Genomic DNA, 26,641 nt, shown 5'->3' on the forward strand with positions numbered 1-26,641 from the left:
CTATAGGTTTTCTATGTTTCTATTTTTCTATGTCACAATGCATGCCAATGATATTAAACCTGATTCTGATTCTGAAGTTGATTGAGCTTAGGGCAGTGGCAGGGATATTTTGTGGCAGGATCAATTTCCAACAGCCACAACTAGCTTCTATTGTGTGAGGTCTGACTCCAATATTTAGTGTGTTTTCCTCTTAATTCCCATTTCAGTTTGCCTCCAACTACTTAATGCTACATTTGGTCAGATGGTATCTGGATGTCAAGAGCTGTCACTATCACTTGAGAATGAACTCTGGAATTAAGAGCATTGGTCAATGCTTGAATAAAGGTTGAGAAAGGGCCTGGAGAAGAAAAAAAAGTGCTGGTATTGGTGAGCAGGCTAGTGGTGATTAACATTGCTTCAACACACTGACATCAAATTCTAATACGTTGCTGATGATTGCAATTGAACTGACTGGGTAGAACTATTCTTCTTTTGTGGACTTGATATAGCCAAAGCAATATTCCACATTGTGGATTAGATTCTGATATTGTCATGGTACTAGAACAACTTGATTGGAGGCTTGGGTAGTCCCAGAACACAAGTCATCCTTACTATAGGTGTTGTCTGTTCCTAGAGCATTTGCCACATTCAGTGCTGTCAGCCTTTTCTTGGCATCAAGGATGAATTGAGTTGGCAGAAGGTCCACCCATGTGATGCTGGACATCTCAGGAGAAAGCTACGGTGGGTCATTCACTTGACTTTTCTGACCAAGCATGGTTATAACTGCTTGCACCATTGTCAGTAACACTTTCAATATATGCTGAACTCTGTCATTGTTGAGGAGGGGGATTTTCTTGGAAACTATTCCTGTCATTAGTTCTTTAATTGTCTACCACCAATCACAATGGGGTAGCGGTTAGCATAATGCTACTACAGCGCCACTGATCAACGATCAGAGTCCAATATCCACTACTGCACATTTTGTATGTTATCCCTATGATTGCATTGGTTTACTCCAGGTTCTCCGATTTCCTCCCACAGACCAAAGACTTACAATTAAAGTGAGTGAGTTGTGAGCATGCTACATTGGCACTGGAAGTGTGACTACACTTGTGGGCTGCCCAGCACAATCCTCACTGATTTGATTTGGTGCAAATGATGCACTTCAATGTATGCTTCTATGTTTTGATGTACATGCGACAAAGAAAGCTAACCTTTATCTTTACAATTATATGCGGCAATCGTGCAAAACTTTGATTAGCTCTTTGCAGGAACTTTCAGCTCTTGCCAATTGGATACAGTTTTTGTTATTTAGCATGCATGTGGTCCTCCTCTGCAGCTTTGCCAGGCTGGCACCTGATGAATGTGAATTCAACTCTCACCACAACCTGACGCAGATTCAAATTCATAATTAAATACATCTGGAATTCGCAAACTAGTGTGAGTAATGATGACTGTGGAGCTGCAGGAAACCTGTGAAAACCCAGCTGGTTCACAAGTATCTTTAGGGGAAGGAGGTGGCCCAAATTCAGCAGCCTGCATCGCATGAGTCTCCAGAGTTACAGCACTGGCTGATTATTTATATCCTCTCAAATGATCCAACAGTCATTCAGTTCAGGGAGCGAAAAGGATGGGTAATAAATTCGGTCCAAGTCAACAACCTTCTCATCATGTGTATGGATGAATAGATCTTAAAAAGTTATTGTCATTCCTAATTTGACTTTAACTAGATTTTTCATATCCTTTGTACACCATGGTTCTTTTACCCTACCTTCTTTCTCTGCCTCAATGGAACATTCCCTGAACATTTGTCACATTTCTGCCATGCATTTCCCTGAGAACATCTGTTCCCAAGTTTCTGCCTAATAGCATCATATTTTCCCCTACTCCAATTAAATGTTTTCCTAAATTGTCTGCTCCTATCCCTCTCCAGCGCTGTGGTAAAGGAGACAGAGTTGTGATCACTACCTCCAAAAATGCTCTCCTACTGAGAGACCAGGTTCATTTCCCAATACCAGATCAAGTACGGTCTCTCCTCTAGTTGGCTTAACTCCATATTGCATCAGGAAAGCTTCTTGAACACACCAAACAAATCCACCCCATCTAAACCTCTTGCTCTAAGGAGAATATTATGAAAATTAAAATCTCCCATCACAACAACCCTATAATTATTGCACCGTTCCAGAATCTGCCTCAATGTCTCTGTTACTATTGGGGGGGGGGGGTCTATAAAAACATCCAGTAGAGTTATTGCCCCCTTCCTGTTTCTGACTTCCACCCACATTGTGGACAATCCCTCCATGACTTCCTCCTTTTCTGCAGCTGTGATAATATCCCTGATTAACAATGCCACATCCCCACCTATTTTGCTTCCCTCCCTGTCCTTTTTGAAAATTCTAAAGCCCGGCACACTCAGTAGCCATTCCTGCTCCTGAGACATCCAAGTCTTTGTAATGGCCAGAACATCATAGTTCCACGTTTTGGTCCGTGCTCTAAGTTCATCTGCCCTGTTTATGATACCCCTTGCATTAAAATAGACACATCTCAAACTATCTGGCTGAGTGCACCTTTGCTCTTTCATCTGCCTGTCCTTCCTCACAAGCTCCTTACAAGCCATCTCTACTGGTGCACCAACCGCCCCATCCTCTGCCTCTTCACTTCAGTTCCCACCCCCCTGCAAATCTAGTTTAAACCCTCCCTGATAACATTAGCAAACCTACCATTATATACCACAACCTCCAGCTGCTCACCCTCCCCTTCAAGAATATATACATATATTTCTCACTGTAATTCACAGTTTTTGTTATTATATATGGCAATGTACTGCTGCCGTGTAACAACAGATTTCACGACATAGGCCGGTGATATTAATCCTGATTCTGATTCTAACGGTTTCCTCAAAAAAAACATAGGGCCCACTGGCTGTAAAATGCTTGGTTTATTCCTGTCCTGGTTTGTGAGCTAGGATATCACATTTGTAATCCTCTAGTTCTCTGGCACCATGCGTGGGGTGGATCAGAAGACTGCAGCCAGAGCAACTGCTATCCATTTCCATTCCTTTCCCCAGAATCCTAGAAAGCACCCTATCAGGGACACAGCCAATCCTTAAATTCTTTAGTTTTGATCGTCTTTATCAAAAAAATATTCGCGACTGTAGTGGGCATCAGAAGTAGGTTCCCAAAGTAAAGAGCAAGGACTTTCAATAATGTAGACTGTAGAGAAATGTTAGGTTTGTCTGTCCGATTTCTGAATAGCATATCAACTTACATACTGTGCCGTGGTGGTTCTTGCTGATTATTTGATTCTGTACATTAATTTTAATTTGCTTCTGACATATGACAAGGTTGCATTAATTCTCAGCCCTGGCTGGCGTGACTTGCTGTTGAGCTTCGTAAAGTAGCATTGTCAGTGCGGCACTGCTTATCCGTCTCAGTGTTAAAGGCCTCAGGGCAGGAAGCTGCTGCTTAAATGATAACAGAGAATGTTAGAAGCATTTTGATGATGGATCATAGACCTCGAGCATTAACCTAACCTTTCTTCCCGCTGACTTGTTTAATATTTCCAGCACTTTTGTTTTCATTTCTGATCTCGAGCTTGGAGTATTTTGTTTCTTGTTGCTCACCACTAATGTCAGCTTGATAAATTGTCACGGTGGCGTGTTAGAAATCATATCTACCGGAGCCACACTGGATCAGAGACTGAGCTCCCTATGTCAGCTCTTTGTGGATGGGTGAGCTGCTTTGTTCCAGAAAGTGCTGAGCTTTCTGTACCTTCAGGCAATTGGTAACTATTTCACTAATATCCTGGTAAACAAAGCAGAAGACGACATCATAATGGAAAACAAATAAAGCTGCAGATGCTGGAATCTGAAGCAAAAACAGAAACGCCAGAGGAACTCAGCTAGCCATGCAGTATCTGTGGAAAGGAAAACCAGTCAATGGAGTCATAATGACAGGGTCATAGAACACTACAGCACAGAAAGTCGCCCTTTGGCTCACCTAGTCCATGTCGAACTATTAATCTGCCTAATCCCATCCTCCTGCACCCAGACCACAACCCTCAATATATTCCTCCCATCCATGTACCTATCCAAATTTCTCTGAAATGTCCACCACTTCCACTGGCAGCTCATTCCACACTCTCACCACCCTCTGAGTGAAGTTCTCCCTCAAGTTACCCTTAAACATTTCACTAATATCCTGGCTTAACCTCTAGTTCTAGTCTCACCCAGCCTCAGTGGAAAAAGCCTGCTTGCATTTACCATATCTCTACCCCTCATAATTTTGTATACACCTATCAAGTCTTCTTTCATACTACTATGCTCTAAGGTATAAAGTCCTAACCTTTTCAACCTTTCTAGATCCTCAAGTCCTGGCAACGTCTTTGTAAATTTCCTCTGCACTCTTTCAATCTTATTGATATCGTTCCTGTAGACACGTAGGTGACCAAAACTTATTCCTGTACTTATTACTTTGATTAATCAAATCCAATGTGCCAAAAGCTTTCTTTATGACCCTATCAGTCTGTGATGCCACTTTCAAGTTATTATGGATCTGTATTCCCAGATCCCTCTGTTCTACTGCATTCCTCAGTGCCCTACCACTCACTACGTAACACCTACCCTGGTTTATCCTCCCAAAGTGTAATACCACACACTTGCCTGCATTACATTCCATCTGCTATTTTTCAGCCTATTATTCCAGCTGGTACAGATCCCACTGCAAGCCCTCCTCGCTGTCCACTTTGCCCCCAGTCTTGATGTCATCTGCAAATCTGCTAATCCAGTTTACCACATTATCATCCGGATCATTGATATAGATGATACATTGCAAAGCACCCAAATTCCTGTGGCACATCACTTATTGTTTCACTTCAAAGGCCCTTCTAGAGAGCCTTTATTATTTGAGGCAGTAACTTCAAATATTGCATGTTTATTGAACTCTGGTTAAGTCGCATCAGCAGTATTGCATTCAATTTTTGGTCTTTTGGGAAGGATGCCGAGGTTTTAGGGAGATCTCAGAAGAGGTTTTTGTGTGATAAGAGGAAACTGAACAATCTAGGGTCATTCTCTCTGGAGAGGCAGAGACTGACAAGAGTCCTGATAGAGGTTTATGAAATTATGAACATCGCGGATAGAGTAGACAACTGGTATCTGTTATGAGGAAGTAGGCTCACGGGTTTGGTAAGTGGGACAGAAGACACTAATTACGAATATGAAAATGAGTCATTTATTTACAGATAAACAGTAAAACATCTGAACCACCCTAGGTTACACAAGCTACGATGCTAAACATTCAGTAACACTTCAAACTCAATAGGTACCTCATTAAGTCTCCCCAAGTCACACATCTACAAAACTACACATTCAACAGATACCTGGCCAAGAGCACGCCTGGGCCATCCTAGATTTGCAGCATACTTTCCCAATAGCCCTTCAGCACTGGTCACAAATTCAGTGTGAATATGAGTGCCCCAAACACAAAGGAAAGTCCCTGAAATCAGACAACAGCACCATGGCACACAAGGCAACCGATGGGAAAGAGCTGCTGCATCCTTCAAACAGGCCAATCGATGACCAGCACGGTTGAAGTGGCTTTCAAATGACTAACCTTTCACATTACAGCATCTTTCCCCCAACATCAAATAGCCTTATATGAGAGACCATGTATTTAAAGCGAGGGAGAAAGTTCAAAGGAGTTGTGTAGAGCAAGTTTTGTACATAGAGAATAGTTGGCGCTTGGAATGCACAGCCAGAGTGGTGTTTAAGATGAATATGCGGAGAATGGAGGGATACCAGTTAATTAGGTGCCAATAGATTAATTAGTTCAGCACAACATCATGGGCCAAAGGGGCTGTTTCTATGCTGTACTGTTCAAAATTCTGCATTCTATTTTCCAGCTTAACTGCCCATTCAGCGGCTGTCTGTCATTTCACCCTACTACTAACATTCTAATTTGCCTACTTTTGCCCTCCCCCACCTTCTCTGTTATTAGGCCCATTTGTGTTCCCTCTTTTTCTCAGTTCGGATGAAAGGTCTTCAGCCTGAAACATTAAGTGGCTTCTCATTTCACAGTTGCTGCTTGACTGGCCGAGATCCCCCAGCATTTCAGTTTTTGCTGGAGAAGACTTTGTAGCCCCTTCACAGCTCTTGTGACCGCAGCATTGTTCAGGCTGGTGCTGTTAAAGCTTTCCTCCTCATCCCAAGATGCTGGTTGTAGGAGTCTTGCACCAGATATACAGCTGCATGTCACAACCACGGATTCGGCAGCGCAGTAGATACGACAATTGCGCTTGTGAATTTGCACGTGTCAGCTAATTATTATTTAATCGTGATCGTATTTAACTCCATACTTGTTGTTGTAGTGCTTGTCGAGACTTGGACAGAGCACAGCAACACTTCGCTTTTGGTTGCATCCACCTTGCCCGAGAAATTGGACTGTCGAGTCAATTGACTCTGAAGACTCGCGGTATTCATTTAATAATTAGATGTTCTTTTCAGCTGCAGTGTAGGCTTCGTTTCCCATTTGAGAGTTTTAGTTAATGGTCCTGTTGGGACTAGTATTTATTGTTTTATTTTCCCTTGAACACTGTTTGGACTAAAGTTTTGTGAACTATCGACTCTGCACTTGGGTCATATCCGAACCGTGGTGACAGCTGCAGGTCTGACGATGATGGTGTAAGTTTGCTCAAGACTGTCACTGCCCCTCATATAGGAGGCTGGGACCTGTCCAGTCCCAGCTCAGGAATCAACTTTACTCACCATACACATTTACAAGTATTGGACATTTTCTGTGGTGTTTTGGCGTGACGTGCAACAAAAATTAACATTCAACAATTATAAAATGTGCATAAATACAAGCATGTATTTACAATGTAAACAGCATTATAAAAAGTGGTTTAAAGAGTTTACAGTGCAGACACTGAGGTAAAAGATAGAGAGGAGTGGGGACTAACTAGAATGTTTGATCAGATTAACTGCCTGGAGGAAGAAACTTTTAAAACAGCATGAAATCTTTGTTTTAATAGCCCTATCGCGTGCTCCAAGAGGGAGCTTTCAGAAAATGAAGTTTGCTGTGAGGGTACTGCCCACAACAATTTTTCCTGCCTACTTCTTTGTCCTGGACACATAAGTCTAGCAGTGAAGGTAGATTGCCACCAATGACTTTTTCTGCTGACCTGTCAGTACATTGTAGTTGTCATATATTGTGAGAGTATGCTGCACCAAACCAGACAGTAATGGCTGATGTGATAGTGCCTCTATAATGGCAGTATAGAATTGCATCAGTATGTTCTGGAGAAGGTGGATTATTACAAACTGTCACAAGAAGTACAGTACATCCTCTGCGGAGCCCTTTCCCATTCCTGCTTCGTTACCAGTAGGCCTGCGAGCGGAACTGAACTTCATCAGCAAGCAACTCGCAACTTTATAGTGGAAAAAAATGCCACTGAAAATGATCTGCTTTTTTTGAGGAACTGCAGCAGTAATTTCCTGTAGATGCCCACAGCTGTCTTCCTCTGAATTAGAAAGAACTTGTTGTTAGCTTAACTAAGAATTCCTACTGTTTTCTTAATTTAACTGAATCAAAGCTATGAAAAGATCTGGATTTACTCTTGTCTCACTACTGACATCAGGAAGGGTAGACAGGAGCCTGAAGTCCACACCAGCAGGTTCAGGAACAGTGATTACCATTCAATCATTAGGCTCCTGAATCAGCATGGGTAACTTCACTCACCTCAAATCTAAACAGATTCCACAACCTACAGATTCTCTTTGAACTACTCCACAACTCATGTTACTCACAAACAAGAGAAGATCTGCGGGTGCTGGAAATCCGAGCAACACACACCAAATGCTGGAGGAACTCAGCGGGCCAGGCAGCATCTATGGTAAAGAATACAGTCAATGTTTCAGGCGGAGACCCTTCATCAGAACTGAGAGAAAGGAAGTCAGAGTAAGAAGGTAGGGGGAGATGAGGAAGAAATACAAAGTAGTAGATGATAGGTGAAACCGGGAGAACGGGAGGGGTGAAGTAAAGAACTGGGAAGTCGATTGGTGAAAGAGATAAAGGGCTGGAGAAGGGGAAATCTGATAGGAGAGGACAGAAGGCCATGGAAGAAAGGGGAGGGGGAGGAGTACCAGAGGGAGGTAATGGGCAGGTAAGGAGATAAGGTGAGACAAGGAAATGGGAATGGGGAATGATGTGGGGGGGGTGTGGTTACAAAGGTTCCTGCATTTTTGTCAGCTACGTGGTATCCTTCCCCAACTTTTCCTACGCTACATCAACAACTACATTGGTGCTGCTTCCTGCACCCATGCCCAGCTTGTCGACTTCATCAACTTTGCCTCCAACATCCACCCTGCCCTCAAATTTACCTAGTCCATTTCTTCACCTCCCTCTGCTTTCCCAATCTCTGTCTCTATCTCTGGAGACAGTTGAACTACGGATATCTTTTATAAACCCACTGACTTTCATAGCTAACTGGACTAAACCTCTTCAAACCCTGTTACTTGTAAAAACGTCATCACCTTCTCTCAATTCCTCTGTCTCACTGCACTTATTCTCAGGATGAGGCTTTTCATTCCAGAACAAAGGAGGTGTCCTCCTTTTTCTAGGAAAGGGGCTTCCCTTCCTCCACCATCAATGCTGCACTCAACTGCATCTCTTCCATTTTACACACCTCTGCTCTTACCCCATCCTCCCATCATCCCACCGGGGACAAGGGTCCACTTGTCCTTACCTACCATCCCACCAACATCCGTGTCCAGCACGTAATTCTCCAAAACTTCTTCCATCTCTAGTGCATGGATTGGGCTGCCGGTGACAGTGGTAGAGTCGGATACGATAGGGTCTTTTAAGAGGCCCCTGAATAGGTACATAGAGCTTAGAAAAATAGAGGGTTATGGGTAACCCTAGGTAATTTCTGAAGTAGGTACATGTTTGGCACAGCATTGTGAGCCGAAGGGCATGTATTGTGCATATCTTTCCCTCCACCACCACAAACCCACCCCCACCTGGCTTTCCACAGGGATAGTTCCCTATTTGACTCTCTTGTCCATTTGGCTCATTCAACTGATCTCCCTCCTGGTGTTTACCCTTGCAAGCAGAACAAGCGCTACACCTGTCTCTACACCTCCTCCCTCACTACCACTCAAGGCCCCAAACAGTCCTCCCAGGTGAGGAGACACTTCACCCGTGAGTCTGTTGGGATCACCTACTGTATCCAGCGCTCCCGCTGTGGCCTCCTGTGTGTCGGTGAGATCCAACGTAGATTGGGAGACCGCTTCGCTGAGCACCTACGCCTCATCCGGCAGAAAAAGTGGGATCTCCCAGTGGCCACCCATCTTAATTCCACTTCCCATTCCCATTCCAATGTCTATTATCATGATGAGACCACACTCAGGTTGGAGGAAGAACACCTTATATTCTGTCTGGGTAGCCTCCAACCTGATGGCATGAAAATCGATTTCTCAAACTTCCAGTAATGCCCCTTCCCCTCTCCCTCACCATTCCTCATTCCTATTTCCTTCTCTCACCTGCCTATCACCTCCCTCTGGTGTTCTTCCTCCTTCCCTTTCTTCCATGGCCTTCCGTCCTCTCCTATCAGACTCCCCCTTCTCCAGCCACATATCTCTTCCACCAATCAACTTCCCAGCTCTTTATTTCACCCTTCCTCCCTCCCAGTTTCACTATCACCTACTACCTTGTATTTCTTCCTCCCCTCCCCTACCTTCTTAATGTGAATGCCTGCAAGAGATTAATCTCAAGGTAGTATATGGTGGTCAATACGCACTTTGATAATAAATTTACTTTGGCTTTTGAACATTGAGCACACCTGCTGACTGGAACTCGGTGTCACTAGTGAGTATACTAGGGAGTGAGCTTGCATTTATTGCTCATTGAATAATTCCTCCCTTTATCTACGTTTTGGTGTGACAGTCACTACAAGATCTTCAGATCTGGGGTGGGAGTAAGTTATCCTTGACACTGGGGGGATTGACACAATGTCTCAAAAAACTGTGGGTCAATTGTTTAAGAAAAATAGCAAGATGGCTTGAGTCACAAAACTAGAGTGCGTGTGTGTGTGTGCGTGTGTGTGTATGTGTGTGTGTTTGTGTGTGTGTGTGTGTGTGTGTGTGTGTGTGTTTGTGTGTGTGTGTGTATTCATGTGTGTTCACTGGCAGGTATTAAACGATGATGCTCTGAAAGTGTCCATTCTACTTTAGTTGGAAATACAGCACAGAACAGGCTCTTCTGGCCCAACGAACCGTATGGCCAAGTTATTCAACACTGGCCTAGTCACAGGACAATTTACAACAACCAGTTAACCTACTAACCAGTATATCTTTAGACTGTGGGAGGAAATCAGAGCACTCGGAGGAAACCCATGCAGTCACGAGGAGAGTGGACAAACTCCTTCCAGACAGCACCAGAACTGAACTCTGAACTCTGAACTCTGTTGCCCTGAACTAACCACTGCACCACCACGGAAGCCTGTAGAGAAACTGCCCCCTGCTTTCTCTAAACCTGCAGAACACTCGAGCCTCTGTAGAATGATTGTTACAGTGTCAGCAACTGCTCCGCTTGTATCAAAGTTATGCTTGGACACTGTTTGCAATTTGTTCCTCCCAACTCAGTTATTCAGCCTTCAATTTAATCCAGCCAAAAACAATGTGGCTTTTGAAGATTTGTTACTGGTGTATGAAATGTGGCAGCCAATTTCTGTGTTGCCAGTTTACATAAACAACAGGGTTTTGACCCAAAACATCAACAATTCCTTTCCTCCCTGGATGCTTCCTCAGCCCGCTGAGCTCCTGCAGCTGATTGTGTGTTGCTCCATGTTCCAGCATCTGCAGTCTCTTGTGTCAGCAGTGAAATAATGTTTAGTGGCGTTGACTGTGGGATAGATTTAAGCCAGAACATTAGGGACAGTGCTCCTGCTCTTCTTCAAGGTAGTGCAGTGTTGATGTCCACTGCACCATAGACACCCCCTTGTTCAAAGTTCAAAGTACATTATATGGCCAAATCCATCTTAATAATAAACCTTCAATAATAAAGTTATTGCTTATTATTACCTGTGAAATAAATAAAGAGTTTGGACCTGCTCTAACTGTCAATAAGAGACATAAATATAAAAGCAATAGAGGGATAACATGCAGGAGGAGGACATTTAATGATGGTATAAAGATCGGCAGAACATTGTGTGCAGAAAGGCCTACCCAATACTGTACTGCTCTGTCTTCTATGTTTTAAGAACAAGATGGAAATGGTGGGGTTGGAACACGAGTAGCACGATATACACTCCTCGTTGAATCATTATGCCATCTTTAATCTATTGGGCGATGTGTGGAAAGCTTCACTGGGCAAGATAGGACCTTATTAGGATTTGTTCATGTCTCTTACATGGATCCTATGTCCATGACTCTCTGTTGTATCCAATACAAGCTAGAATGAAAAATATGAAAATCTGGACTGCTTCTTCAGGCCCTGCAAGGACTTACTGGACCATCCTACCCTTGAGCTGGCCCCTTCCTCAACCCTGTTCCCTGCTCTTCCCCCCCACCAATCGCCTTCCCCAACACTTTAGTGCACTGTCCTGATTTTAGGAACCAAACCCCTTGCACTCTTTCAGCAGTTTCTTGGTGCAGACCTTCTTGTCAGGATCCCAGGAAAGCTAACTCTGTCCAGCTTGCCTGCTGCAAGGTTTCTAACCTCAAATGGCAAATCCATTTCTCTCTTCACAGATGCTGTCGGACCTGCTGAGTGATGCCTGCATTTTAGTGGAGGCACAAGTGACTGTAGATAGTGCAACCTAGAATTTTCCAGTTTCAGGTAATGGGCTTACCCCATGTTCTTTCCTCTCTCCTCTGATCCATCTAGGTTCTCTAAGCATCCCCCATTTTCTGCCCCCTGTTACCCAATTTCATCCTCTTACCTCACATGGATTCATCTACCATCTTCCTTACTTATCAAATTCCAGCATCTGCGATTTTTGGTGTCTTCACTTACCACTTTCCACTCTGTCTCCACCTTCACCCTCTGCCACCTTCAGAAGCTCCATCTGCCCCTTTTTACCCTCTTATCTGTCTTTACCTACCACTCACCAGCCACCATCCCCCAGCTCCAATTCTCCCCTTCTCCCACCTGGGTTTATCCACCCATTTTACCCCTCGTCACTTGGTTCCAGCTATCACCCACCAGCCCAAGCACTTCCCCTGGTCCTCCTGGCTCTATCTGCTCATCATCTTCTTCCTCACTTTCGTCCACCCTATCATCTACCAGCACATAGCTTCACCCCTCCCCCTCACCTCTTTGGCAATGCACACAAAGTGCCGGAAGAACCCAGCAGGTCAGGTGGCATCCATTGGAAAAGATCAAGACCCTTCATCAGGAACCCCAGCTCCTCATTCTAACTGCTCCCCCCTACGCGCTCAGAACTGGTGCAGGGCCTTGAGCTGAAACATTGGTCATCCTACTGTATCCACAGCCGATAAGTTGCTCCAGCAGTTGTTTCTTTTCTTCTTGTCTGTGTTTTCTTTTAGTTTTCCAGTATCTGTATTTTTTAATTTTCTTGGCTTGTCCAATCTAGGTTGAAGTCAGGTTTGTTGGATGTGACCACGTGCTGAGTGCAATGTGATACACCAATCAAAATACTTGGAGTAGAACAGCAGCAGAAATCCTTCAACTAAGAAAGGTCAAAGGAAAGATTATAAACTACCACTAACCTCAGCTGTCATCCGTGGCCACGGAAACCAGGCACCTTTGCTATGTGACCTGTTTTTCCAGCTGACTGTGCTCTTCAGCTCTTTTATATCACAAGCCAAGTCATCAAAATCTGACATTCTTAGAGTCAAGACATCAATGTGACCCAGAGCTGGAGGCAACAATTCAGAAATGAAAACACATGGCTCAGGGTGGTGCGAAGACATGGTTGTTTAAAACCAAAAAATTGCAGGTGATGTTTACATAAAATAAAAACAAAAAAATGTTCTAAATACTCAGCAATTCAGGCAGCATCTATGGCAAAAGAAATAGAGTTGATGTTTTGGGCTGATTACCTCTTTTCCTCAGTGGATGGAAGGAAGTTCAGTCTTTAAATATTTTTATTTTGATTTATAGGAGTATGAAAGACAGGAAAGGGCAGCTGAGGTTATTATCAGGTCAGCCATGACCTTATTGTATGGTAGAGCAGGTTCGAGGGCCAAAGAGGGGCCCTTACTCCTAATGAGCATGTTTGTGGGACCTTATAAGACAACTCTAAATTTTTTGTGTGTCTTTGTCTATTTAAGATGCTGCTTAACTGTCTGGTCATCAGTCCAAATGACCTCCTCCCTCGCCTGGAGTCAGTTTTTGCTTGATTGCGCATTGCCATTGTTCACTACGTAAAGGCACTACATATCCTGCACCCCAGGGGAGTTGGCACAGAGCTGGCATGGGGGCTGCAGCAAACATTAAATTTATTCAGACTTATTTGTCACATATACATCGAAATATACAGTGAAATACAGTGCATTGTTTGGCAACATACCTAAGGATGTGCTGGGGGCAGCCCGCAAGTGTTGCCACGCGTTCCAGTGCCAACATAGCATGCCCACAATGCCTGGCAGAACAAAATGGAACACAACGGGCAGCAAAGAAGCAACAACAAAATAAGCCTCTTTCCTCCCTTGCAGCCACACAGACCAACAGTCCCCTAACTCCAGGTTAGGCCTCAAGCCCTTCCAGCAGTTTCTTTCATTCTGCTGTTCCCTGCAGTTCATGATCTGAAGACCATGCACCCTCTTGCCTGTCTGAACCTCATTAAGGCTGCTGATTCAATGAGAAATATATATATATTTAAATTAGTACAATGGTGCCCATTTGGAATGAGACCAATGAAAGCGGTGCTTGTAAACAGTTTGCAGATCAGATTTTTGTTATGTTACAAGCACTTACTGAGGAAGTATTTTTTTTTATTCAAGTGTTTTTCCACTGCTCCTAAACTTTTAATAAACTATGTTTGGCAACCACTTGTCTCAATCCTAGGGACAAGTAAAATGCTTCAATTTTCATCAGAGAGATGGTCCAAGATACATACCAGAGAGAGGATTATGAGCCAAGCTACTCTGCAGGTCTTGGCACACTCACTTACCACTGAGCCGACTGTCCCAATCCACTTCATGTCACCAAATCAAAGACAATTGCAACATATTTGAAATATAAAAAGTAGTTGGCCAGATTGCCATTGTCCTTATTTGTTATGCCTTGAGATATTGTCTGACCAACAAGAACACAAGAAAGTAGGAAAAGGAGTAAGTGACCAAGCCTCTCAATCCTGCCCTGTCATTCAATATGATCATGGCTAATCTATCCCAAGTCTCACAACTTCTTCTGTACTAGTTCCCAATAACTCTCAATTTCTTGATAATTCAAATCTTTATCTACACTCAGTGGCCATTTGTACACCTGCCCATTAATACAAATCATGTCAATCATGTGGCATCAACTCAATGCATGAAAGCATACAGACGTGGCCGAGAGGTTCAGGTGTTGTTCGGGCCAAACATCAGAATTGGGAAAAATTCTTTGACCATGGAATAATTGTTGGTGCCAGATGAGATGGTTTGAGTATCTCAGAAACTGCTGATCTCCTGGGATTTTCATGCACAACAGTCTCCAGAGTTTAGAGGGAATGGTGTGGAAAAAAAAATCCAGTCCTGTTCGTGAAAATGCCTTGTTAATGAGAGAGGTCAGAGGAGAATGGCGGGACTATTTCAAGCTGACAGGAAGGCAACATTAAATCAAATAACCACGCGTTACAACAGTGATGTTCAGAAGAGCATCTCTGAATGCACAACACGTCGAATCTTGAAGTGGATTGGCTACAACAGCAGAAGACCATGAACACGCTCTCAGTGGCCACTTTATTAGGTACAGGAAGTAAGCTAATAAAGCAGTCACTGAGTGTACCTCCACCTTAAATATATCTAATGCTCCACCGTCCTTAGAGGCAGAGGATTCCAGAAATTTACTTCCTTCTCTGAGAGGAAATTTCTATGTAACTCAATTTTAAATGATTTATTTTTCTCTCCCCTTGTTTCTGACTCACACAACAGTGAAAGCATTTCACCTGTTAAACCCCTAAGAGCTTGTATGTTTGAATAAGATTACCACTCATTTTTCTAAACTTCATGGAAATACAGACACAAATATGTAGCTTTTTTCATAAATATGATGACAATTTTATTAATGTTATTTATTTAGTTATACATACAAGAACAATTCCAAATTCACATATACCCAACAATCAGGGTATATGTTGGGTATATGTGAATCTAGCTTTTTTTTGGTAGGGCGACCCTCTCATCCTAGGAATTAATATGGTGAATCTCCTTTGAGATACAACCAATGTTACTAGGTTCTTTTTTAGATGAGACGAAAAGGCAGTAAAGCCATGGGAGGCAGAGAGGTCATAAAGGTCATAGTTTAAGCTGAAAGGTGAAATATTTAAGGGGAAACTGAGGGGGAGCTTCTTCTCTCAGAGGGTGATGCGAATAATTTCCAGCAGAAGTGGTAGATGTGAGTTGAATTGTAACATTTAAGAAAAATTGGATAGGTACATGGATAAAAGGTTTATGGAGAGCTAGGGTCGAGGGGCTCATAGATAGGACTAGGCAGAAGACTAGGTCAGCACAAGCTAGATGGCGGAAGGGTCTGTTTCTGTGCTGTTGTGCTCTATGATTCTATGATTCTGTGAATAGGATAAATAGAAGGAATCCTCCCTGTGGCAGAGACACTTAAAATGTAGAAGACATAAGCTTAGAGTAAGGAAGAGCAGGGTTAAGGAGAAAGGAGTAAGACATTTAGTTGGGATCATCAGGAAATCTTTTTCACATAAGGTGGCTTCAAACTAGAAGGCACTGCCTGAGTGTGGTGAAGTCAGATGTTCTCACAACAGGAAGAGTAAGACGAAGGAACACACACCAATCCTCAGACAGAGATCTGAAGTGGAGAGAGTGAGCAGCTTCAAGTTCCTGGGTGTCAAGATCTCTGAGGATCCAACCTGGTCCCAACATATCAATGTAGTTATAAAGAAGGCAAGACAGCAGCTATACTTTATTAGGAGTTTGAAGAGATTTGGCATGTCAACAAATAAACTCAAAAACTTCTATAGTTGTACTGTGGAGAGCATTCTGACAGGCTGCATCACTGTCTGGTACGGAGGGGCTACTGCACAGGACCGAAAGAAGCTGCAGAGGGTTGTAAATTTAGTCAGCTCCATCTTTGGCACTAGCCTACAAAGTACCCAGGACATCTTTAGGGAGCGGTGTCTCAGAAAGGCAACATCAATTATTAAAGACCTCCAGCACCCAGGGCATGCCCTTTTCTCACTGTTACCATCAGGTAGGAGGTACAGAAGCCTGAAGGCACACACTCAGCAATTCAGGAACAGCTTCTTCCCCTCCGCCGTCCAATTCCTGAATGGACTTTGAAGTTTTGGACACTACCTCACTTTTTTTTTAATATACAGTATTTCTGTTTTTGCACTTTTTAAAAGTCTATTCAATATACAGAATTGATTTACTTGTTTATTTTCTCTCTCTGCTAGATTATGTATTGCATTTAACTGCTGCTGCTAAGTTAACAAATTTCACGTCACATGCCGGTGATAATAAACCTGGTTCTGATTCTGAGTTAACAATGAGTAGTAAGATGATCATTTAAATTGCCAAGTCATAGAAAGCAATAGACAAAGTGCTAGGAAATGTTATGAGTATAGAATCAAAGACAGCCAACGAGAGATCAATGATCTGAAATAATACTATTATTTCCACCTCTGAGCATTCTGCCTAATCTGCTTGCAGTTTTATTAACGAGATTTTGTTGTGCAGTATATCTCAATGTCTCTATTCCAATAATAGGAGCTATCCTCAGATATCATCCTGACCCAGAATCTGTTTAGCAGGGGATTCTGCAGTTGCAACTATTTTCCTGGGGCCTCCAGTTTTATTATAGCACCCAGCAGACAAGTGTAGGTGGGTTCAGAGATGGTTTATGATCTATCTTGTGCTCCTTCCTCAGAATTGCAATCTCAATTGATCAGTGTCAGATATCACTACGGGGGAGGGAGAGGTGAGATGATCAGAGCCAGTGCTCACTCATCATCATGGCTTGGCTTCGCGAACGAAGATTTAGGAAGGGGGCTGCCCACGTCTGCTGCTGGCTCACTGGTGGCTGACGAGGCCAATATGGGACAGGCAGGTCCAGCCACAGCGGCTGCAAGGGAAATTCTGTTCTGGGTTTGGTGCTGCTGTGTCACGGTTCTTCCTCCTTCACCTTTTGTCCTCAATGCCAGCCCTGCATGCGGTCTTGGAGGAGGAGACAGACTGGTGAATGGTGTATCGCCAGGCCTCGCGATCGGAGGCTAGGTTAGACCACTGGCGATGGTCAATGTGACAGGCACCAGAGAGTCCTTGTACCTCTTCTTCAGTGCTCGTTCTCTGTCACGGTGGCCAGTGGAGAGTTCACCATACAGCACAACCTTGGGCAGGCGATGATCCTCCATCCTGGAGACGTGCCCTGCCCAGCGCAGCTGCATCTTCAACAGCATGGCCTCGACGCTGGTGACCTCCGCCTGTTCGAGGACTTCGATATTGGTGACAAAGTCACTCCAGTGGATGTTGAGGATGGTGTGAAGGCAGCACTGGTGGAAACGCTCAAGGAATCGTAGGTGGTGACGGTAGGTGACCCACGACTCGGAGCCGTACAGGAGGGTGGTCAGTACAACAGCTCTGTACACGCTGATCTTTGTGCCTTTCTTCAAATGCTTGTTGTTCCAGACTCTTTTGTACAGCCTGCCGAATGCGTTGTTTGCCTTTGCCAGGCTGTTGTCATTCTATTTGTCGATCTTGGCATCTGACGGGATGGTCCACCCCAGGTAGCTGTACTGGTGGACTGTCTTCAGCTCTACCTCACCGATGGTGATGCGGGGAGGGTGGTAATCTTCCTGAGGTGTGGGCTGATGGAGAACTTCTGTCTTCTTCAAGCTGACTTCCAATCCAAAGAGCTCGGCAGCCTCTGCGAAGCAGGATGTTATATGCTGCAGGGTTGTCTCCATGTGGGCAACAAGGGCAGCATCGTCGGTGAAGAGTAGCTCTTGGATGAGTTGCTCCAGTGTCTTGGTGTGAGACTGTAATCGCCTCAGGTTGAACAGGCTGCCATCGTTGTGGTATTGGATGTAAACACCGTCCTTGTCATCAAGGTCTTCTGTGGCCCTTTCCAGCATCATGCTGAAGAAGATGGTGAAGAGAGTCAGCGCGAGGACACAGCCTTGCCTATTGGGAAGGGTTCTGAGAGGTCGTTGTTGTGTCTGACTTGGCCACGCTGACCTTCGTGTAGCTGGGTGACCTTGCTGAGGAACTTTGGGGGCATCCCAGTCGTTCCACGATTTGTCACAGACCTTCCCTCCTCACAGTGTCGAACGCTTTGGTAAGGCAGACAAACGTCACGATGATCAGAGTCAGTGCTCATTACAAGAATGTAAATAAACTGTGATCTCTTGACCTCACAATCTACCTTGTTATCAACCATGACTGAATGTCAGAACGGATTCAATGGGTCAAATAGCCTAATTCTGCTCCTGTGCCTTATGGTCTTATGTCCACCTGCACTGCACTTTCTCTATAACAGTAACACTTCATTCTGCAATCTGTCATTGCTTTTTCCTTGTACTGTTGTGTATTCATCTGTATGAATGGCATGCAGAATTAGTTGTTCACTGTAGCTTAGTAACATTTGATAACAATGGGGTGGCAGGGTAGTGTAGTGGTTAGCACAACAGTTTACAGTGCAGGCGACCCGGGTTCAATTCCCGCTGCTGACTGTATGAGTTTGCACGTTCTCCCTGTGACCGCGTGGGTTTCCTGCGGGCGCTCCTGTTTCCTCCCACAGTCCGAAGACCTACTGGTTGTTAGGTTAATTATCCCATGATTAGGCTCGTGTTAAATCAGGGGATTGCTGGGCAGTGTGGCTCAAAGGGCCAAAAGGGCCTACTCTGCACTATACCGCAATAAATGAATAAAGTAAGTCAATAAACCAATGATCAATTAGCAGTACAAACAGGTATATTATGGGTGTATCAGAAGGTGCTTAGTTGTCTGTACACTGAAATGTCCAGATAACTGGAAATCAGGAAAATGCCTGAGAGAGAAAAGAACAAATACTTCTACTTGGCAAGAATAATTATGTTTTATGTGTGGCTGGCAAGAACAGCATCCTTCTTTGGCCCTGAGATGAGGTGCTGAGGTAGCTAATAATTTTAAAGTTCAGTGAAGATCCATTCATACTCCTGAAAAAGGGGGCAGAAGGAAGCTCCTCTTCATTTTCTCTTCTCAGTTGCGGCATTTTGCTGCACTATCTGTGCCTCTGACATTTCACTGGTGCAAAACTGTTCTTTGAACAACGGACCAAGCTATAGTCTTGCCTTTTGACGGGCCAGTCACATCACAGAAGCTTAAAACGACAGCCTCCTTGACAGTATTGGCAACGCTGGAGCACACAAAGACAAAAGAGATTCTGCAGATGTTAGAGGTCCAGAGCAACACACACAAGGCGCTAGAGAAATTCTGCAAGTCAAGCAGTATCTATGGAAATGAATAAACAGTCAACATTTCAGCTCAAACCATAAACTGTTTGTTCCTCACCATAGATGCTGCCTGACCTGTTGAGCTCCTCCAGCTTTTCGTGTGTTGCAATCTCCCACCATTTGCGTTCAGTACTCCATCTACCAGCCCGCTGAATAACCTCCTTCAACCAGTGGTGGCGACATCCTGTGGAGCCACCTAGGTTTCCAAGCACCCCCACTGCAGCAGGTTCCTGTTGGCAGGCTTAGCCAGTGTGAGATCTGGCTCAAAACCCCCATTGTAAATGTTTTTGGCAAGGCCAGGGATTGCCAATTTGTGCAAGTGAAAAGCGTTTGAGACAAAGTAGGTGTCACAACCACGTCTCTACGTCGAGTGAAATTCATCCCTGTTTCCTGCTCAATGTAGTCACAATACCACACTCACTGAAATTAATTTAATCCACAAGCTGGGTTGGAGTCGTCTCTGTGTTGATTGCCACCATGTGTTTACCTTGGTCACAGTTACATTTCTATTCTGTTCTACACACAAGAGGGGGTTAGTAAAAACATGTTTTACTGCAGCAGAACTATAAAAGCTTAACTTCTATTGCTTCACTTTAAATATAGTTTAATTTTCCCGAATGAACCACAGGAAGCACGTTTCCTCTTTTGCATTGCTTGGCTGTATCCAATCAGCTTGATTAGAAATGACATGGCACAGAATTCATCATTTCATAAAGCTTCAGATTTAATATTCATTTCTAATTTATCCAAGGGAGATGTGAATTCTTTTTCCATCCTGTTTCACTTGATGGATCTGCCATCGATAAGCAGGCAATGATTTCTATTGGGCAAAACGGAAGCCATCAAAGAAACACACACAAAATGCTGGAGGAAATTAGACTCGTCAGATAAATTAGATTGCCTCATGAATGGAAAATGTTGACATAGACAGGTAGATATCTATCTCCACTGTGCAGGTGGATCCCAATTTTTATGCTTGGCTGAAAGAAGGATTTTCATATCCTCAGGGTGTTACAAAGACTTTTCCTGTCAATGAAATATGTTTGCAGTGCTGTCACCATTGCAATGAAGGGCAAATGATAAACTCAAGAGATTCAGCAGATGCTGGAAACCCAGAGCAACACATACAGAGTGCTGGAGGAACTCAGCAGGTTAGGCAGCATCTGAGGAGAGGAATAAACAGTCTCCATAGGTTTCTATTCCCCTCCGTAGATGCTGCCTGGCCTGCTGAGTTCCTCCAGCATTTTGTGTGTGTTGCGATCAATATGGCTACAGCAAGCTCCACATTCACAAGTTATTTTTTTTCATTAGGACACCTTCAAGTGATGGTGCCTGATCATGAAGGCACCTCACCATCTATGTCATCCCATTTTCTTGTTGCTTGCCTTGGGGAGAAGCTACAGGAACCTGAAGACCCACTGTCAGTTCTCCTGTTTACTCCAGAACCAACTATTCATTAAAATAGAGAAGAATGAGTTCCATGTCTCCATTGTCTCCTTCCACAGGTTTATTGTCTCAAAGGAGAACCTGCAGATGGACCTGAGCAAGACTCAGGCCATCAGGGATTGGCCACAACCCACCACAATCAAGCAGCTCCAGAAGTTTTGGGGCTTCACAAATTTAAACCTGGAGGTTCATCTGGGTTCAGCTCCATCACAACATCCCTCACTGCTCTGACTAAAGGAACAACCGGCCCATTTCACTGGACCCCGGAACTGAGGCAGCTTTTCATAACGGCTCATGTCCTTGCTCTCTCTGGCCCAGAGCTGTCATTCATTATTCAAGTAGATGTCTCAGATGTTGGAGTTGTGACTGTTCTTTCACAAGGACCTCTGTCTGACCAGAAACTCCAGCCCTGTACTTTCTTCTCCCAGCGGCTCTCTCCTGTGGAGACAAATTATGACATAGGGAATAGAGAATCTACTGTGCGAGTCCTGGAGTCAAGGCCCAAAATGTTTGGCAGTCAAGGATCCAGAGGTCGAGTCAGTCAAGGCCAGAAGGTCAAATCTTTGACTGGCAAGTCCTATGGTCAAGGGCCGAAAGTCAGACCTATGATTGGCCATTTCTGGGATCAATATCCAGACTTTGACAAAATCCAGAGGGCAAAGCCGAAGGTCGAAGTCCAGTACCCGAAGAGTCTGAAGCCTGAAAAGTGGAAGACAGAAATTGACATGTCCGGAGGTAGATGTCAGGCCAGTGGCTGGAGGTCAGCGGCCCGATGTTTGTGAAATTGAGTGTCCAAGGCCTAGGACTGGAGTCCCATGGGTGAGTTGGAGGGGGTTTGGGACGGCACTTGTTTTGCTGTTGTTTCTTGTTTTTTGATGTTGTTGTGTTGCCGCTCGTTTTGTTCTCTGTTGTGTTATTTTTGTTGTGTTCAATATTGTGAACATGCTACGTGGATGCCAGAATATACATATGCCAACACTTGTGGGTTGCCTCCAGCACATCCTTGTGTGTGCTGATCATTAGTGTAAATGACACATTTCACTGTATGTTTCAATGTGCACGTCATAAATAAATAAACCTGAATCTGAATTCTGCAAAGTGTCCAAATCAACCTGGAGCATGTCCTCATCGCCCTCAACGCCCTTTCTCCCACTAAATTTGCATCATCTGCAAACTCAGAGATGCTATATTTAATATTCTCATCAGCATCACAATACATAGATGTTGCAAATAGCTCTGGTCCCAGAACTGCTTGTTACAACTTTTGTTTTCGCTGGTAGAGGGAGATGTGTCCTGTAGGCAGCAGATCAGACAATTCCAGGATGTAGGGCTACCTGGTAATATTCCATTGGAATTATTTTTCCAGGGTTCCTCCAACAGCTAGCCAGAGTGACAGTCTGGACGAGCAGGGGGAGAGATGTATTCAAACAGCAATGAGCTGCATTAGGGTCTGTCGGAAAGTGGTAATGCCCTAAAGCTAAGCAGATTCTGTAAACAAAGCTTTATAAATGTGGCGATATTGCGCCATATAAACTGCTTTTGGATGTTGAAGTTTGTTTAAAAAATTATTAACCCAGAGGCAATTATTTTAAATATCGGTTTACAGGAAATGGCAGACCTGACTGGTAGTTCTTAATGTAGACCTAATCTTAGTTTGAATGCAACATTTGGACAAGAGTTTTATAAGGGGTACTGCTGGGGCCCCACTGAAACAATATCCTAGAGGGACCTCATCCAATATATTCTGCCAAATGGAGATGCCTCCCCTAACAAAAATGGAAGTTCATGAGTTTAATAAGATGACAACAAACTCCTTGGCCTGACAAATCTCTTTCGTCTGGTTCATTTTCCCTCTAACTAAGGTAGCTCCATGGGGACTACCTCCTCATTGCCAACGAGGAGCTCTTGTGACCCGCTAAATAAAGAGCTTATTGCAGAAAGGAATAACAGAAGTGTGTTTGAAAGGCCGACTCTGTTTAACATGTGGCAGGCTTTCATGAGCCAGAAAAGAATTCAGAACCACTCCTGAAACACCCCCTCCCTCGTTCCTTCACTTTCTTGATCAATCCCTTCCCTGTTGCAGTTACAGTACTCAAAATGCGGGGGGCTCAAAACGGTCCAAATCTCCTCATGGACCGATACCCCTCCCCTCACTTCATAATCCTTGGGGTCCACGCCGATGAAAATTGACTCCATTGTGATAGCTTATTAACCAATCATCTTCAAGAATCCAGCCAAACCTTTGAATCTGCAGCATCGTTTGGGTTTGTGTCCTTTGCACATTAAATAGCTCGATGCTGTGAGAATGAGTCTGGATAAATTGCTTGTAGCGACACAGATACTGCACCCGATTCAAATGATGTCAATCAGGAAATCAGACTTTTGTGCCGACAAAACACTTGCACATTAATAGATGCCGAAATTGGAGAAGTCTCCGGTAACAGGATTTGGGACCGATTCCAAATTCACATAGGTACGTGAAATTAACTTCAGCCTAGTGCATTGTTCAAGGGAAGTTTTCTCAACAATGAGGAGTCTGTACAGGAATCAGATTCGCAGACTTCACAACTCAAAGCCAGAAGCTGAAGTAGAAAATCCAGGGCACATTTGCTATTTAAAAAAAATATTTCAGCCAGGCTATTTCAGCTGGGATGCTTTGTAACAAAGGTGCCAGCAGAGCGAACACAATAAGCTCTGTAAGTACAACAGGCGAAGTACATCAGAGGAAAACCTCGAGCATTCACAGGACCTAAAAATACCGCGCTGCGACAGTTCATTTACATTAATCAGGAATGTTTATCTTCAGTAGAAGATCGGGAGAGCAGCTGCTCACGTCCTATTTCCATAGACACTACATTCTAAGCAGTATCCCTCCTGAGATTTGCCAAATCCGGGAGTAAACTTGTGGGCCCATTGAGCCGAGGAACCGGTGGGTGTAAAATGGTTGTGTCTTTGCCTTGCAGTTCAGTCCAGCACTTGGTTCACGGCTAGATAATTATTTTGAAACGACAACGTTGGGGCTGTCTTACAACGTGTTCAGCATCACTTGTGATATAGTAAGTCGGTGAGAGACGGCATTCAATCTGTCTGGCAGCCTTCAATTTACACACATCAAAGTTGCTGGCGAACGCAAGCCTTCAACCTGTTTCTTCTCCTTCTGCCATCAGCTAGGCGACACTTGGAGTGCAGCGCGCTCTGAAAGCAACCACACCGTGGAAAGAATACAGCGGCATTGAAACGAGTGCAGAATATGTTTCAAAAGCAATGAATAATCTGTTAGAGGAAATCAGTGAGAGGAAAGAATTTTGTCGATAGAAACCCTACATCAAGACTGAGTAGAGGAGACTGTGAAGACGGGAGGCCTTTTTCCTTCTCAACCAACACACAAAATGCTGGAGGAACTCAGCAGGCCAGGCAGCATCCATGGGGAAAAAGTACTGTCGACATTTCAGGCCCAGACTCTTTGGCAGGACTGGAGAAAACAACGCTGAGGAGTAGATTTAAAAGGTGGGGGGGGGGGAGCGGCGGAGAGAGAAATGCAAGATGATAGGTGAAACTGGGGAGGGATGAAGTAAAGAGCTGGGAAGTTGATTGGTGAAGGAGATCCAGGGCTGGAGAAGGAGGGAGTCTGGTAGAAGAGGACAGAAAGGATATGGAAGAAAGAAAAGGGGTGAGGAGTAGAGGGAGGCAACGGGTGGGTAAGGAGATAAGATGAGAGAGGGAAAAAGGGATAGTCATACTTTATTGATCCCCGGGGAAATTGGTTTTCATTACAGTTGCACCATAAATAAATAGTAATAAAACCATAAATAATTAAATAGTAATATGTAAATTATGCCAGGAAATAAATCCAGGACCAGCCTATTGCCTCAGGGTCTCTCACCCTCCAAGGGAGGAGTTGTAAAGTTTGATGGCCACAGGCAGGAATGACTTCCTATGACGCTCAGTGTTGCATCTGGGTGGAATGAGTCTCTGGCTGAATGTACTCCTGTGCCCACCCAGTACATTATGTAGTGGATGGGAGACATTGTCCAAGATGGCGTGCAACTTAGACAGCATCCTCTTTTCAGACAGCACCGTGAGAGAGTCCAGTTCCATCCCCACAACATCACTGGCCTTACGAATGAGTTTGTTGATTCTGTTGGTGTCTGCTACCCTCAGCCTGCTGCCCCAGCACACAACAGCAAACATGATCGCACTGATCGGGGGAGGGGCATTACTGGAAGTAATGCTTCTGTTGTTTTTTTTTCTCCTTTCTCTTCCTACCTCTGTCTATCATTCATCTGCCACAGTCTTCCAACTCCAGGCCCGCTCACCGCCCCACCTGGCATTACTTACCTGATGCTGACACCACCCCCACCCCCTCAGACCACCAGTCACATCAAATTCCTTTCTTCCCACTCTCCTTCTCCTCTCTGTGCTGTCCACCTCAACTCTTCACTCCTACTCTTGACAAGGGATTTTGAGCTGAAATAGTGACGATTTCTTTCCTTCCACAGATGTTGCTCAACCTGCCGAGTTCTTCCAGCAGATTATTTGTTGCTTCAGAATCCAGCACCTGTAGTCCCTTGGGCTTCAAATGTTTTAAATGATGTTTCAAGTACTAAGCAAACGAGCTGAAGGAAACCTTTTTCCCACATGAGTGCCTGCGTTTGACCGGGCTCTCCCTTTCGCTTGCCGCCACTGGAGGAAGATGCAGGAGTCTTGGCTCTTGGGCAAGGTTTAATCAGCCTGGTTTGTGGATTGGACTCATTTTTAGAGGACTCTGTTGTCCATGTTATTTGTGTTCCTGGTTTCTGGTTACTCCTTTTTTATTGCTACTTTGCACGATTTTGATCAAGGCAGACTGCCATTGCAGCCTGCAGTCAATGAACGACACAGTGCTAAACTGAACTGAACTGAACACTCCTGGGCTGCTTCAAAGCCCTGCGGTTTGATGTTGAATATTCTGTGTGTTAGGCATGTTTTTTGCCATTTGTGCGATTTGTTCTTTTTTTTTCCACGCTGAGTGACTGATGTTTTTCTTTGAACAGGTCCCATGATGTTTTTTTTTGTTTTGTGGCTGGCTGTGGGAAGACGAGTCTCAGGAATGTATACTGTGCGCATACTTTTATAATAAATGTACTTTGAGTCTTTGAATCCCAAAACTAGAAATCTAGATGTTTATTCAGCTAAAGCTTTACCCAAACACAAGTTGGTGATGACTATCCTGGACCCAGGCCATCCTGATTTCTATTGCACATTCATTAGCTGAAATATTAAAAATGATTAACATCCAAGGATAAACATCGTATTGAAAGGACGGGTGGAGGCAGGGGCGGGTGGGGTCTCTGTTGGTTTAAGCAAAATGAAATTAAATTCTTAGAAAGAGGTGACATAGGATCGGAAGGTGTAGAATCCTTGTGGTAGAATTAAGACACTGCAAAGGTCAAAAGACCCTGATAGGAGTTGTATACCGGCCTCTGAGCAGTAGCCAGGATGTGGGGTACAAATTACAACAGGAGATGGAAAAAGTATGTAAAAAGGACAATGTTATGAACATGGGGGATTTCATTATGTGGGTAAGCTTGGAAAATCAGGTTGGTGCGGGATT

The 26,641-nt window shown here is 44.1% G+C and overlaps 1 long non-coding RNA gene across 1 annotated transcript in view; it reads left to right on the forward strand.

Annotated features, from left to right (window-relative positions):
• LOC140196087 (uncharacterized) overlaps positions 1 to 26,173 on the forward strand; it is a 37,633-nt gene extending 11,460 nt beyond the window's left edge. The window contains exon 3 of the long non-coding RNA XR_011885613.1: positions 26,082 to 26,173. This is a non-coding gene — a long non-coding RNA (uncharacterized lncRNA). The remainder of the gene's footprint in view (positions 1 to 26,081) is intronic.
• The last annotated feature ends 468 nt before the right edge of the window (positions 26,174 to 26,641 follow it).

Source organism: Mobula birostris, chromosome 4 (genome assembly GCF_030028105.1).
Source record: "Mobula birostris isolate sMobBir1 chromosome 4, sMobBir1.hap1, whole genome shotgun sequence".
Taxonomy (NCBI): domain Eukaryota; kingdom Metazoa; phylum Chordata; class Chondrichthyes; order Myliobatiformes; family Myliobatidae; genus Mobula; species Mobula birostris.